General features: G+C 36.3%; 1 protein-coding gene across 8 annotated transcripts in view; it reads right to left on the bottom strand.

Moving 5' to 3' along the window:
• Nucleotides 1-13,824, bottom strand: part of brat (tripartite motif-containing protein brain tumor) — a 153,663-nt gene that overhangs the window by 71,457 nt on the left and 68,382 nt on the right. For 4 of the 8 annotated variants that reach the window (XM_033481336.2, XM_076519547.1, XM_033481328.2 and 1 more), the window contains one exon: nt 6,137-6,229. The exons of the other annotated variants lie outside the window; for them this stretch is intronic. The gene's annotated coding sequence lies outside the window, so the exon portion shown is untranslated. The remainder of the gene's footprint in view (nt 1-6,136; nt 6,230-13,824) is intronic. 8 annotated transcript variants of the gene reach the window in all.

The raw sequence follows: 13,824 nt of genomic DNA, 5'->3' as shown, positions 1-13,824 counted from the left end.
AAAATGTCAATGTATTATTTTTAATGTATTAAAATTATTAAAGAAAGGAATGACTGTCTATTAAATTTCTATTCCTTGAAATTGATGCAAATAATTCTTATGTTGCATAGAAGTCCGTAGTTTAGTAATAATTGTAAGCGTTTTTAAATATAATATAGTAATTACTATATGTATATAGTACTATACACTAAAGTGTTAGTGAGTAACATCCAGCAAAAGACAGAAAATTACGGCGTTTACGTGAGAATATCCTTTAAACCCGCGCATCTTATCAACAAATCTTGCTCGCGACTGAAAGCGTATCGATTGAATCGAGGCGACATCAAAATTCGATATTCAAATGTGCGAAGTGGTATGCCATTTGTCGGATATTGTTCGGTAGAACGTGTAAAGGTTCGGTCACTTTCACGGCGGAATTTCTTCCACCCTAATTCTTCCATAGAAGTTTCAGCATCGATGGTTCGCGTCCCACGCGCCACGGGTGCACCACCGTAAATAAGTTCCGGAGCAGCCTCCAATTAAGTGTCGAGCTATACTCATCGGAACGGACACAACATTACCGAAATATCCTCTTGTGCTTCCGTCGATCGAGCGCGTTCGACGAAAAATTTCTTTCGACAGAAGCGGCAAACGAGTATTATCGAGCTCGCTTGAAGGCTTGGAAAGCGACTTTTCCTGTATCTTTTGAGACTATCAACCCTAAAATATTGTTCTGAAACATTCGAGAGCAAGTTCAGAGAAGGAACAATTTCTTACATTTCTTATAGTTCAAAACATTTTCGAAATTTATTAAATAAACCAAAATTTTAAAAAAAGGACTCCTGACTCTTTTCCCTTACATGAGTTCAGTAAATATATTTCGAATAAAATTTTATTCTAAGAATTTATTCGATATATTTTGAATTCGAACAAAATTTGATTCGATGAATTCATTCGAAATATTTTTCGAATGAAATTTTATTCGAATAACGCCCATCTCTGATTAAAGAAATACAGCGACTTTTTCATGGATAGTACGTATCAGGATCATTCTGGGTTTCGAAAGCATCATTTTTTCTGTACAAAAAACAATTCCCAAGATAATTTTGAAATCCAGTTACAGATGCAGTAGTAGAAAGTTTAGGAACATTTAAAAAATCTTTCGCAGTCGCTTTCGGCTTAAGTCTGAATAATAAAAAGAAGCGAGATTACTGCTTGATATCCGGGTCTTATTGTCAGCCGTCGTAAAAGTAATAAAAGTCTGCAGTCTAATTATGATTTATGGCAGCAATACTTTCGAGGATCAGTTTCAGTTAATAACGTTGATACCCTTTTTGTAGCGTCATCATCTCTGCTGGAAATATGACTGACCGCCAACATAAATTCATCCGTTTAGTACCGCCTATAGGAAATAGATTTGCAATGGAAATGAAAGGGAATACATTTTCCTGCAATTATGAAAAGGACATAATCTATCGGTAAATGATCCAACCTACTAGAGGTGATACTTTAATCCGATTTTCTATCGTGTTACTCGCCGTTACGGTTAAACAACGTCTACATCAATTGATCTGCCTATTTTCAACAATAACTTTTTCATTTCGTAAAACTGTTCGTCAAAGCGTCTGTTCGACGATAAATTTTCAGATATCAGCGTGATCCATTGAACAAACGCCGGGGTTGGGCGTTATACGAAATATTTTATTCGAATGACAATTATTCATTTATTTGTCATAAATTATTTTATCTATGTATTCGTCATACATTATTCTATCAATGTCGCATAAAATTGTATTCGTTAGTTTTTATCGCTTATCCGTCATCCGAATAAAATTTCTCGCTGAACTCTGACAAACACAAATGAAAATTAAATTCAGTCATAAAAACACTTCCTATATAAATTAATTTCGTGCACTTTCAAGACTAGAAATTACTTACGAAGACACTTTTTTTCTACATTCTACACGGGTAAAATAATATTGATTCGAAGGATAGGAGATGAGCGAGTTCAGAAAGCGGCAAAGAAAAATCTGCCGTCATCCATCCGAGTGGCGCTCATCCATAAAAACTGAGCGCCGTAATTTCGCAAATGCAGGACCCTCATTTACAGCGAGGCGGAGCTATGAAATATTACCCGCGTTAATAAACACGATTCTGCATAATCCAACGCCGGGCCGAGTCTATTTGCCATCGGGACAATTACGCGAGCGACATCGCGAGGCGAAACCGGCTCGCGGTGAACAATACGAAACAATACGAAAGTTCCACGGGTCGATTAATTTCCGCGATAGCGCGGAGAAACGACGAGCAGCTTCATCGACGATGCCGGCCGGCGTTAATTGCAAGATTAATCGATCCTGCCGCTTACGTCGCGGAGCGGCCTGTGTGCGTAAAGCGACGCGACGCGGCGAAGATTAAATGGCGTGTCGTGCAAGGCCGTAAAATCTTCGCCAGGTGCACTGACCTGCCTCACCATGATTAAGGAGAATAAGCGCCGGTGCTTCGGCCGAGTTTTGTCGCTCGTTGATGCGACCGGTCCGCGGCAATATACGCGGTAATTGAAAGAATTTTTTGCACGTAAGCAGCGCCTAATTTATATGTTCGTGCGTGGTGTACTCAGTTGTGACGCCGAGTTCGATCGCGACCATCAACCATTGTGTTTATAGCAGCTGTTTACGTCAGTCAGCTTCGATTGTGTCCCTGCGATTTTTAGAATGGAAAAAGCTGTCGATTAACCTTCGCCGTACCATGTCCGGGTTTCTTTCATACCCAGAGCTCGAGGCCTGACTTGACCGTTTAACTTGATGCCGCCTGCCTTTTGTTTAAAAAAAAAAGTACGGTAAGATAATAGTAATAATAATAGTAACAATAATAATGATGATAGTAAGAGCAAAATTTTAATTCAAAATGTTTGTATACGTAAGGACCCAATCATAGGGTTTCGCGTAAACGCCCAACCGTCGGTAATGCGAGAGTTAAATTGTAAATGTTCACTCTTGTTAATTTCACGCTCCGTAGTATTCAAATGGAATCAATCACTTTATCACGGATTTAATCGTGCAGCAAAATATGTCGGGGATGCTCGTTCTTGTTAATTTGACACTCCATAGTTTTCAAAAAATGAATCACTTTATTACTCACACGGAACGAATGAATAAACAATCGCGCAACAGAAGAAAATCAAAGCTATCGAATGACGTATGCGGCGAGACATAACTGTTAGGCAATTATTATGCGAGAAATTTTAATCGAAATTGAAACCGTGCGAACTTATGAACCGACTGAATAGTTTGTGTGTGTTTTTTTACAAATTCCGGATACTTTTATTGCATAACGTAGTATGCTTGCTGAGAAAAACGAACACCATATTCGTGCTGGATTCGTGCATATTATCGTGCTGGATTCATCGAATTAGATAATCCGTGTAGACAAACAAGTAAAGGACAAGACTTGTTTCAATCGGGAATCTTAAGTCATAGGAAGATATGAACGCTTTAATAGCTTTTTAAGCCTCGTATTCAAGTATTCTTCTGTAGTTTAAAATCATCTTCGTTTTGCACTTTTACTTATGTTACTGCGCTTTCTTAACCAAAAGATGACCCGAGGTGTATATTAGAATTACAAATTGGAGGAAGATGTATAATTGCAGTTTTTCTTGTAAATTGTTCAATAGATTGCAAAACATGTAAATCGGTGAGCTGTGTCTAACAATGTGTGGTTTCATAATTCCAGAATTTAAAAGCCGATTTTAAAAATATAACCTCAACGCTCTTTTTTATCACGAATGCAGGAAGCAAGGACAATTGAGTTTGCTTTTTATCCACTCATAGTTTGGTAACAATTACGCAGTAAATACGGAATCGCGTAGAAAGTTTGTTTCATTTCATAACACATAAAGATCCTCTACTTTTTTATGAAACATTCTAATTAACCCGAATCTATTAAATTATCTTCAAACTGCTTATAGCGTTTACTGCTGTGAAACCTCATATAAGAACTCGTTTCTCTCTCTCTCTCTCTCTCTCTAATAATACGTTATGATATATAATAAAATTTAAATATAAAACTTCAATGAAATTATATGAAAATATAAAATTTTAAAAAAAATTTATAAGTAGAGTTAGATATATTCATACATTAAATTTTAGAATTATATGTTTACAACAAATTTAGATACAAATTTATATTAAATTACATAAAAATATACGATTTATAAATATGGGAGAATTTAAATGCATTTAAAACAAACTATAAAGTATATAACAATGAAGTATATAACAAGTATGTAATTGTTTCTGATGAGTGCACAGAAATTTCTTTGAATTTCTGGTAGTGCAGGTTCGACAGCGAACGTGTTAAGAATCGTTCGCGATGCAAAATGCAGGCGAAGAGTGCACCGCGAGTGCATCGAATAATTAATAGCGGCGCTTTGTCGAGCGAGAGGTGCGTTGGGACCATGGAAACGGCCGCGCGATATGCAACGCGCGTACCCCTGACGTAATAAAGCATCCTTGCGTACGTTATTACTTTTTACATGGGAAAATATGTGGCCGCGGCGAAAGACTGTTTCGCGTCCCTGATGAAGCGGAAGACAATGCGTCATTGTGCGTCGATGCAAATAAGAACGAACGGTTCAACGGACTGGAGGGTGTTTCCGCAATGCTCTTAAGGGGTTATTCCCCTTTCCCGGCCTATTTTCGAAGGTATGCTTCGCTGTTTTTTTAAACAATAAACTGGACGTACTCATCAAACTTCGATAAATTGGACTGCAAAACTCTGTACTAAATACAAATTGTTTTCTTAATTGTTTTATGCTAAGTACAAAGCGTTTCTGTGCGTTTTATTTCAAAATTTGTATGTACGATTATTAAATACTATGCAAATAGTATATGAAATATAATTATAATGAAATTTTATTATAAACGTGGAATATAATAAATTTCTAATGGAAATCTAAACAGAAATTTAAAATCATAATATGGATTTCTAACAGAAGTTAAAATACAAAATTTTAATTCAGTAGTACATAAGTAGTATATAAAAATGGTATATAAATATATATCAAAAGTCTACCAGTTATTTTACAATCTATACATATAAAACAATTGAGAAATTATTCTTACATACCATGTCATTTATAATGTAAATCAGAAAAATTCAATATCCGACTCGACACTGAACCACGAAGTTTCCCCAAAATGAATGTAATAGCCATTTTCGACGTGAATGCATAAAAATCAGAGTCTACTCATTGTCTACAATTAGATAGAGACTGTGTCCAAGTTCATATTGCTTCCGAATACTTGTTTCAACAAAATTTTACGCAAGAACTGTAGAATTGATTGTGACTGTTAGTCCAAGACTTACGACGCAGAATTATTGTTTATTCGATATACCAATAGATTCTACAATAGATTCTAGAATTCAACATGCGAGCGAATTATATTTAGCATTGCCCTTGAATCTTACAATGAACCGCGGAAAGTGCCATTACTAAACGCTATTAATAATCACGTCGCCTGGTTCTATTTTCATGCAACATTTTGAAGATTGTAATAACTAATGGCGGCCAACTTCGTTATAAAATGAAAGTTTTACATGACGATATTTAGTGCACTGTTACACTGTGCGCATCCCGTTATTGCCACCACAGGGATGTTCCAAGAAATTTGGACCGACGATTCAGGCAAAGGCGAAACTACGGAGCAAAACTACGGGACAAAGCTACGAGGCAAAGCTGCAGGGCAAAGCTACAACAAGGCAAAGCTGCAGGGCAAAGCTACAACAAGGCAAAGCTGCAGGGCAAAGCTACGAGGCAAAGCTACGGACAAGCGTCTTAGCAGAGTGAAAAAAGAAAGAGCGAAATGTGTTTACGTTTTTATCCCATTCTTCTTCTTTCACTCGCACGCATTGCCGTTATATGCCGATCGTAATCAATCTCAACGTAATCTATTACTAATGGGGAGTCCCACAAGGAGCTAAGGAAGGGGCACTACTGCCCTCGAAAGTAGGGCCTACAGTCCGCCGATCGGCTGAAAATCGTTGCCCGTACGGGCAAGCTGTTAAACAGCTCTGAGTTAGATCGATAGTTCTCGTTCAGTATGGCGAGTTTTCAATATATGAAACGCATATATCGAAAAAAAGACCTATACTTTACCCTTAGAACTCAACTCTTGTAAACCTTGCAATTGGCAGTTGCAGATTTATCGTGTTTCGAAGAAGAACCTCTCGAGAGTAGCACAGGACTCACCTGAAATCAGAAAATAAATAATTGAAGTTAGCGTTAAGCGAGATTATGAATTCAGTTGTATACAATTAAATTTCAGATGTTTTTTAAATTCAACAACCTGAAATTGCTATGGTGCATATTAACTACTTCTCATACGAAGAGAAATTATGTACCAGAGATTTCTATATCAAGTATTAAGAAGGAATATATTTCGTTACAGATAAAATTATATGTTTATACAATAAGAAAAGTAATGAAATTATTTTTTCTGCAATATACGCGACATTCGACAAGTAAATAAGTAAAAGTGCCGTGTCACGTGTATCGAGGCATTGGTCCTTCAAGGGTTAAGATTTTACAATTTTAAACTGAGTAATCATCGTTGAAAGTGTTAATAACGGGAGGAAATGGATTGTAATTTCAATGACAATCGCTACAAAAAAAATGAATGCTGCTATAAAATTTGAAGAAAACGTTACTGTCGAATGGATTTAGTTAAGAGAATGTAAAAAAAAAAGCTAGGCGTTTTAATTAAAATTTATAAATGTGACCATGTGACGCGAACGGATCAACGTATTAAGTATTTCATACGTCCTTTACATGTTGCAGGAGATGAAACAATAGAATTTCATTCGTCTGCGACGACTGACGAAGTATTTCAATGAGGATCAACGACCAATTAAACCGAAGTTACGTAACGTCTAGTCTTGGACGATTTATCTTGAAACAAGACAAAACATACATGGTATTTCCGCGAATATAACTTCTCGGTAAAGACGGCGACCCGTGACAGAGACGAAAACAATTTCTATCACAGGAAATAGAGTGCATTTAACTTGTGGTATCGACACAACGTTCGAAGGCCCTTAGAAAGAAATGGTATTTTGCCTTTTGGCCTTCTATTTCAAAATTCATTTTATTATAATACATTTATTGTGTCAAATATTTATTTATAACAACATTGGTGAACACAAAGGATATTAAAAGCGTTTACTTGGTTTTCTTACTTATTTCGATTAAAATGCATTTGTTAGAGTACAAAATCTTGAGCAGAGAACAGAGAATTTATTTCCCATTGGCAATTTATGCATTATTTGAACCAAGTACTTTCAATCAGTGTTGGGTATCATTCAGATTGTTTCAAACATATTTCTATCTAAGATAACAACGCGAATGAATTCCTTTTAGTCGAATATGTTATTCGAGTAATTCATTATTCGTCATAAATTATAGTATCTATTTATTCGAATGATTCGTTATTCAAATAATTCAAAAAGGTAATATGAAATAAATAAATAGATAAACTATGAAAACTTCATATTCTATCATTTTTATTCAAATCAATCATTTTACATATGAATTCCTGTACCAACAAATTCATGTTCGAATACATTTTTATTCGATAGTGTCGAATGAAATTTTGCTCAACTGTGCTTCCAATTTGCAGACACTCTTTCTGTCTTTCTTTTCTTGAAATGCTCCATTTATATGTAAAGATCACGAAGAAAAGAATTATGAAAACGTTAAGGATGGACAGCGGTACAGGAAACAAAATGGCGATCGCAAGTTCTACGCGAAGCTCGTGCTCACGGAGGATAAAGTGTTGTAGTGTTCCACGCGTAAAAATACCGAAGAGCGAACAAAACGGGCGCAGAAACGAACTTCCATGTCGGGCATCTAATTTCTAAAGGAAAACTTTCTGAAAGATTCCCGAGCAAACTGAACTTCTCTCGAAAAGTGCCAGTTTTCTATACCCGGAGAAAATTTGATACCGTTCTCGCGAGGTTCGCGGAAATTGATTTTCATTCACAACACGCGAAACAAAGTTCGACGAACAATTTTTAACGGTCCATTCAAAATAAACAATGTATTGAAAAGATTGAGGAAGATTATTAAAAAACGAGCCGAATTATTTGAATGAATTTTTAACAAATCTAAGGCTCCGATAATGTAAGAATTTTATATTTAATTTCTATTTTTAATACAACTTACACTAAAAGAATAGTACTCTTCTTTCATTTATCAGGGTTCTCCAATGTATTTTCTTGTTAGTAATGTATTTGTGATAAAAATAAGTAGATGCAATACGAAACTGTGAAGAAATGTTAGAAGAATTTAAAAATCCTGTTACGTACAGGAAAACTTTACAAAAGAAACCTGTACATTCTCGTTCAATTTCTGAGTAAAAAGAGCTTTATTTCGCACGAAGATTCACAATTGAATAATCACTAAATTGCAGAGCTTTATGCAAAGAAGAACTGTCCACATCAATTGCAAGACATGGGAGGCATGTTCAATTTTCTTCCTTAAATAATTTTAATAAGTATACATCAATGTTCTTAATTTCATTCAATCTTTTCACTACTTTATATTTCATCATTCCAATTTTGCCATAAATGCATAAAATTCGCAGTCAAATAATCGCAAGTAAATGGAAGCTAGGAAGAGAAAGATTGAAATTATTAAGTAAAAATTTTAAATTCTTCAAATGTTTTCATATTTTCTGGACCAGTTCGGATCGATTGCGGAAAAAATATTCTACCTTCCCTGGCAATTTCGGACATAAATCAATCAGCTGTTCGGCGAGAGTGCATCGGTTCGCGGAATTGGACATATAAATAAGGGAAAAGGCTCGGAAACTGAGCCAAGGACGCGGATTGTAAAACATGCAGGTGGTGCTCGAGCCGAGGCGGCGCAAAAAGATGGAAAAAAATTGGGCAAAGAAGGCGAGCGTAATAAACTATAACGAGCCATAAAATCGTCGAACCGACGAGCACGCTGAAAGAGCGAGACGAAAAGCTCCGGAAAAACTCGCAAACGCGGACCCTAATGCCTGTGCGAATTGCTACATATAATTTTTTCCGTCGCCTTAACCAACACAGCCTCTCCTATTAAGGCATGTCTTAATTGCCAATTAATCCGGCTGTCGCAATCAAGTGCCCGCCGGTGCGGTGGGTGTATCGGTGAGCAATGAACTGTTCCATCTCAAGTTTTAATGCTTTCAAGAAAATCGGAAGTTGTTCCTCCGTTTCCCAAGAAACTGTTCTCCAACTTCTTACGCAAATTTCCTTCGGATCTGGAAAACGTGCTGCACTTAAATCTTTGTTAAGGGGGGAACTATGCAATATTATACAACAGCACCATAGTGTATACCTGGCATGATCTCATTATTTTAAGATTTCGAACCAATAAATAAATAAAAATAACAGTACAGAAAATAATAGGAGTTGAAGAAGTTTTATAAATTCTTCAAAAAGAATGCAAGACAAGCGAACTTCTAAAAAATATGCTCTACTTAAACCTTTGCTGAGAAAAAGGTATAGTAAATTCTCGCTAATTCGCGCTCAGATTACGCACAAAAATGGGATTTGGGAAGAGGAGACACGATTATTCGAGCCTTGCAGCTCGTTTTTATAGTTACCGATTGTCAACAACTATAACAACAAGACGCAAAGCCCAAATATGTAATCGTATCTCCTCTTCCCAAATTGCCCATTTTTGTGCGCAATCTGAGCGCGAATTAGAGAGAAATTACTGCATACAGTATTACGCATGAGAGTAAAACTTAATATTTTGAGCTTTCGAAGCTCAAAACACATAAAAATTGCAGTGTGGAGAATATGTAATAGGAATTCAAGAAATTGCATGAATTTTTCAAGAGAGATGAAAGATAAGCGAACTTCTAGAATATGAAACTGTGAATTGCAGAAAGTTATTCTACCTGCTTGAACATTTCATTTCGACTGCCTGCCTACCTCATGAATCAAAACTTTTCAGATTGATCGAGGCAGAATAAACTTCAGTTGAAAGTTTCATAGAGCACAGACAAATGGAGACTTTCTTCAAGTTTCTGTACGATTAGCATCCCGTTTATCAAGCAGCAATAACACATTTTTAACACGTTATTCACCGGCAGTTTTCTATATACATAATAATCCTTTGAAAATCAAAGATCAACAATCGATCTATTCTGAAGATGTAAATTATCGCTGTTTAAGTTAATACTTTTGTCTGTCGATTATCTGTTTAATAAACTTTTAAAAGTTTCCAACTTCTTAACCAATCAAACTTCTTAACAGCAATAACAATTTCAATTGCTTCAAGCAGCACAGTTCACGCCACACTTTCTTCCGACTTTGTTACATAAAAGAATATGATAAAAGTACTTCAAGTATGTACTCTAATTATAACTCATATTTCAAAGATCAGTTTCCAATCGCTGACTCATATAGACTGGTCATTGAAAAGTCTACTGATACGCATCGGGTAAATAAAGTGTCAAGAGCCGATAAAACCGTGGCCGATTCACGGAGAGACTGTGGATCTCCTTGAAGGAATGCAACGAACGATTAAAAAGGATTCGTCTTTCGAGAAAGTCCATGCTCGGCGGACAGGAGCTGTAGAGAACAGACGTCGGAGTAGTAACGTTGCGTCGAATCTTTTTCCCGTGCGAGCTGAAAAATCCATTTAATTCAGAGGAATAAAGGCGGAACGGGCAAGGTGGTTCGAGAAAGCCCTCGGCAGATATGAAATTTAATCCTTTTAGAAACGAATCGAGCAGTTAGTTGCTCGGAGAGGATAGAAAAAGAGCGAGAGCTGCCGTTAACGAATGGGAAGAACGGTAAAAGGAAATTCGCTTCGATAAATTTCAACGGCGCTAAATTTCAACAATTCAGAGGACTTCTCTCTCTCTCTCTCTCTCTCTCTCTCTCTCTCTCTCTCTCTCTTTCCCTCTCACGCGCGCCGACGATGGTGATAAAATGAAAACGCGGAAGGAGATGGATTGAAGAAACTCACTGTAAATTAATCTTCTCGAGACGGCTGCTGCGAAAGAAACCAAACACGCGGAAACGTATTGGTTGGATCTGGATTAACCTTTAAAACGACCAGCCTAACGGCGCATCCGTTTCCAGTCGTTTAACGGACCAATACATCTTGCAAAGCTAATGAAAATGAGGCATTTCTGGGTCTAGTGCGATCTTGTCTTTATTTATGAAAAATTGGGGTGCTCGTTACTTGCGTACAAATATTCTTTGAAAATCGATTGCGTATCTTTATGCAATAATAAAGATTTTTTTTAATGGGTTTGATCAAATTGGTTATTTTTCTATTGATTTTTGTCGTACATATACCCATATAATTATATTGGGTACTTGCTTCACGAACAGGCTTTTGCCTTTCGCTTTACGAGGTAACACATTTTTGCATACTTTTCTAATTATACGATGATATAATTCCTCTAGAGAACAATATTTGCGCTCGTGAACCGTTCAAGTTTAAATTTTGTACATGTACGTAAAGAAGTTTTTGTTACTCGAAGCCAGGAAATATTAATATTTGCATATAAATTAACAACGAATGAACAAATTTGAAGAGTATGAATTTTCTCTAATGCATGATGCAAAAGTTGGAATTCATGATGCATAATCTCCTCTAGATAAGCATGATATTCGTCATGATGATTAATTCATCGTTCACAAAACTTTAATGACTGTCGTCGTTAAAGCACAGTTGAGAATTTGCAAGTTTCGCCTCAAAATTGAATTGAAAACTGTACGAGGATCAGAAAAGTAATTAATGCATTTATGAGAAAATTGAGTAGATATTATCTGAACTAATAGACAAATTAAAATAATTGAATCGATGTAAAATTTCCAACTAGCGAAGATTATCGAAGGAAGAAAAAGATTTCTGAATGACTGTTCCTTCCAATAAATGCAGAAAATTATTATTTTTTATAAAAACCCGCGATCTAATGATTAGATGATACGGAAAAATTGATCAGAAATAGCCGCTGAAACTTCGGAGTCGGCGACGAATGCAACGAACGCGAACGGAAAAAAGACGCATAAATCCATTATGGAGAGCGTGCCCGACGCGGCAGCTGCCGATGACGATAACGATACGGGGAAAAGCGGCGAACGGAAACAAGGCATAAAATACAGGTGGGCAGAAAAAATAACACCGAGAATAGAAATTATGAACGGCTCACGATAGAAAGTTGACGTCGGCGCGGAAAGGTTCCCAAGGTCCGAGCTATCGGCGTTCATTGTCTTGCATCCGTCCATCTGCTTCCTTTTTATTCACGTTACGCCTTCTGTCATTGTTTCCTGCTGTGTTGCAATTACCCGTCAAGATCGCGTGTCCCGATGCAACGATTTTCTAGAGTACGCGAACGACCGTTCCCGCGGGTCGAGCGTGACGCCGCCTTTAACGTTACCGTAACGAGCACCGAATAAGATTACAAATTATAATTTCGCCGGGCACCATGTAAATACAGGTTTACACACCCGTGCTCGTAAACCGGGCCATTTAACTACTAAAATCATACATCTCGGTACGTAGGCATTGTTCGAGCCCTTGGCCGCGACGAATGTCGACTTCCACTCGCTTTAGAATACATGTGAAACCTTCTTTTTTTAGTTATTAACAACATAATAAGACCCGTATTACAGGGACTTTCGGTTTGTTTAACATTCTTCTCAATTTCACGATCGTATCTTCGTAGGTTTCTCATACTTCAAGCTCGATAATTGTCCTAATGCCAATGGTTAGAATCGGTATAATCATTCATATAAATCAGAAAATTAAAATTTGAAAGAAATGTGTCCAATTCAAAGTAGAGAGTATATATACAATTTTGAAAAATATCAATCTGTGTAAAAAGAAAGTATAGGTCTATGTAAACTTGTTATATTACGTCAATGTTAGCACGTTATTTTCCGACCATTTCGTAATTTGGAAAACTCTACTGATTTAATAAAATTTTGGAACAAGATAATCAAGATTCCTCTTAGTGCAGTACAATAATTTAAAATCCAATTAATAGGCTTCCAGTAAATGAATTATTAGGACTCATGTATTCATAATAAATTTATTTCATGTAAACCAATCTTATTCTTAGATCCATAATTTCAACCCTTCGTGGACGACATCGGTACATACAGTTGTATTAGTAGATACGATACACTTTCAATCATTATGGTTTGGTTCGAAGAACTTGAAAATAGCTGCGATAATTATCAAAACGAGCAAATCCGAAACAGATTATAGTAACATCTGTAATATTGTAAAACAACTATCGTATAGAAAGAAATCAACAATTGGGCATCGTCCTCGATAGATTAAGACAAGAGAATAGTTCCTAAAAAATCAATTGAAATTAGCGCATTTGCTACTTCAAATACAACCCGTACTTAGAATACGTGTCAAAATTTAGTATACGATACGAAAACATTATGTTTCAATGCGATGAATTTCTGTAATTTACAATGAAAATGAACGTATAAAATAACAGACAATCTCAACACCAGGAAAACGTTTACAACCCATATTCGTGGTACTTAACCCTTTTAGTGCCGGTCAAAAGAGTCGTGTACGCCTCGGTGAAGTATGCTCGGTGAAACCTGCTTGATGTAATTTGGTAAATAACGTAATTGATGTAAATGATGTAATTTGTAATTTGGTAAAGTCTCGGAAAGAAATTATAAACCCAACAAATAAAAAATTCAAAGAAGAACACAAATTAAAAAATAATCTATCTATTAGAATTACTAAGAAAACGATAACTTCTCGAACGTAACCAACAACGATATATCGTTGTTCGGCTTCAAAAG

The sequence above is a fragment of the Megalopta genalis genome, chromosome 3 (assembly GCF_051020955.1).
Source record: "Megalopta genalis isolate 19385.01 chromosome 3, iyMegGena1_principal, whole genome shotgun sequence".
Lineage (NCBI taxonomy): Eukaryota > Metazoa > Arthropoda > Insecta > Hymenoptera > Halictidae > Megalopta > Megalopta genalis.
This window is presented reverse-complemented; position numbering and strand designations above follow the sequence as displayed.